At 33.1% G+C, this 2,938-nt stretch overlaps 1 long non-coding RNA gene across 1 annotated transcript; it reads left to right on the top strand.

The window, feature by feature from the left end:
• On the top strand, positions 1-2,283 carry LOC112558532. Its single transcript, XR_003098182.1, has 3 exons — positions 1-286; positions 457-505; positions 923-2,283. It is a non-coding gene; the product is annotated as an uncharacterized LOC112558532 (long non-coding RNA).
• The last annotated feature ends 655 nt before the right edge of the window (positions 2,284-2,938 follow it).

The following is a 2,938-nucleotide window of genomic DNA, read 5'->3' as shown; positions in this document are numbered from 1 at the left end:
TAACCAAAGCCTCAAGGAAATATTTAGTTACAACACATTTGGTCCCCAGAAGAATAAGTAGTCTTTTTCTTTTTAGAAATTGTAAATTCACTTATATGAGAACATTGAGATGATGAAATTCTCATACCAACGGTCTACCATTTTTCCATGACATTATAGATTTTAAAATGAGCTTGGAGGAAAAAAATTCTTAAATGTTTCAGATCTAATGTTTTATAATTTTTGAAATGACTTTTTTTCTCTTTTTTTTTAAATAGCAAAAGGAAAGAAGCGTTTGCATGAAGAGGTATGTTCCTTATGTTTCTTCTAATTTTATTTACCTTATATAATAGGTTGAAATATGTACATGTAAATGTCTTTTTTTAAAAAAAAAAATTAGTGGTTTAGTAGTTACTAAGCATACACATATGGATGCCTATACACGTTAATTAAGGCTTTTAAAAAAATTATTTGCAGTCCGATAGCGACGGAAGTGATCAGGATCGAGGCTCACCAGAAAGAGCATGTACGTACAATACAGAACGTTTATTTAACTTATATATACTCTAAAGTAAATATAATACTTATTTATTAATTCCATGTCTAAATTCAATATTTCATTTTATTAGTAATGAAATTAGTAATGAGTTTGCGTGTGGCAGTTGTTTGATGTTCGCGCCACTCAACCAAGTTGGATAAGGCATTATATATGGGACGCTGGGGGGGGGGGGGATATTTTTCATTCGCATTTTATAATTTTAAAAAAATTGAAGTTTATAGCTAGAGCGAGAAAATAATTAAAAAAACAGATGAAAGAGCGTGAAATAACGAGAGTGAGTGAGGAAAGTTTTCAGAATGCGTGTATGGATAACATAAATTATTTGCAGTTCACCTATTCTTTCTTCACTGTGTAAGAAGTCTTTTTGCGTGTTTATTTTTTCAGCAAATGAAACATCAAAAGGCGGCTCCCTTTACAGACGTAAAAGACAGGCTATCCATCATCTCGCTGGTTTCATTAAAACAATGGCAGCAGGCTTGACATTAGAAGAAATCCTGCCATTAAGCTTACTTCTCATTCAAAACATGGACCAGTTCATCAAATCTAAAAAGGTAAACCATCATAAAGCCATTAACTATAAGGCTCTAAGGTCATAGAGGAACAAGTTTTGTAAATAGTTGAAACATGCAGAAAATGAAAACAGCATGCCTGAGATCAAATTTAAAACCAGGACATTCATTTATCTTTATTCATAATCAACTCTAAACTGTTGCCAAAACATCTCTTTAAAAAGTTACTGATTGCTATTAATGACAACATTTATCATCAAAAGACTTGGTCTCTTGGCCTTTTGAATGTGTGCTGGCGTTTCCCTATCAGATACATTGAGATTGAAATAATCGGTGGGCTTGGCCAGCCACAAGTCTAAGTTGGCCTCAAATCAGTGACTTTCTGCTCCATAGTAATGCGCACTAACCAAAGCCTCAAGGAAATATTTAGTTACAACACATTTGGTCCCCAGAAGAATAAGTAGTCTTTCTTCTTTTAGAAAGTGTAAATTCAGTTATATGAGAACATTGAGATGATGAAATTCTCATACCAACGGTCTACCATTTTTTCCAGACAACAGCACAAGAGGAAGGATGCCAGAAAGAAGAGACCCCGAAGGAAGAGGGACAAACTGCCCCCATGCCCTAGGCATAGAGGAACAAGTTTTGTAAATAGTTGAAACATGCAGAAAATGAAAACAGCATGCCTGAGATCAAATTTAAAACCAGGACATTCATTTATCTTTATTCATAATCAACTCTAAACTGTTGCCAAAACATCTCTTTAAAAAGTTACTGATTGCTATTAATGACAACATTTATCATCAAAAGACTTGGTCTCTTGGCCTTTTGAATGTGTGCTGGCGTTTCCCTATCAGATACATTGAGATTGAAATAATCGGTGGGCTTGGCCAGCCACAAGTCTAAGTTGGCCTCAAATCAGTGACTTTCTGCTCCATAGTAATGCGCACTAACCAAAGCCTCAAGGAAATATTTAGTTACAACACATTTGGTCCCCAGAAGAATAAGTAGTCTTTCTTCTTTTAGAAATTGTAAATTCAGTTATATGAGAACATTGAGATGATGAAATTCTCATACCAACGGTCTACCATTTTTCCATGACATTATAGATTTTAAAATGAGCTTGGAGGAAAAAAATTCTTAAATGTTTCAGATCTAATGTTTTATAATTTTTGAAATGACTTTTTTTCTTTTTTTTTTTAAATAGCAAAAGGAAAGAAGCGTTTGCATGAAGAGGTATGTTCCTTATGTTCTCTTCTAATTTTATTTACCTTATATAATAGGTTGAAATATGTACATGTAAATGTCTTTTTTTAAAAAAAAAAATTAGTGGTTTAGTAGTTACTAAGCATACACATATGGATGCCTATACACGTTAATTAAGGCTTTTAAAAAAATTATTTGCAGTCCGATAGCGACGGAAGTGATCAGGATCGAGGCTCACCAGAAAGAAGCATGTACGTACAATACAGAACGTTTATTTAACTTATATATACTCTAAAGTAAATATAATACTTATTTATTAATTCCATGTCTAAATTCAATATTTCATTTTATTAGTAATGAAATTAGTAATGAGTTTGCGTGTGGCAGTTGTTTGATGTTCGCGCCACTCAACCAAGTTGGATAAGGCATTATATATGGGACGCTGGGGGGGGGGGGGGATATTTTTCATTCGCATTTTATAATTTTAAAAAATTGAAGTTTATAGCTAGAGCGAGAAAATAATTAAAAAAACAGATGAAAGAGCGTGAATAACGAGAGTGAGTGAGGAAAGTTTTCAGAATGCGTGTATGGATAACATAAATTATTTGCAGTTCACCTATTCTTTCTTCACTGTGTAAGAAGTCTTTTTGCGTGTTTATTTTTTCAGCAAATGAAACATCAAAAG

The sequence above is a fragment of the Pomacea canaliculata genome, linkage group LG3 (assembly GCF_003073045.1).
Source record: "Pomacea canaliculata isolate SZHN2017 linkage group LG3, ASM307304v1, whole genome shotgun sequence".
In the NCBI taxonomy this organism is placed as follows: domain Eukaryota; kingdom Metazoa; phylum Mollusca; class Gastropoda; order Architaenioglossa; family Ampullariidae; genus Pomacea; species Pomacea canaliculata.
This window is presented reverse-complemented; position numbering and strand designations above follow the sequence as displayed.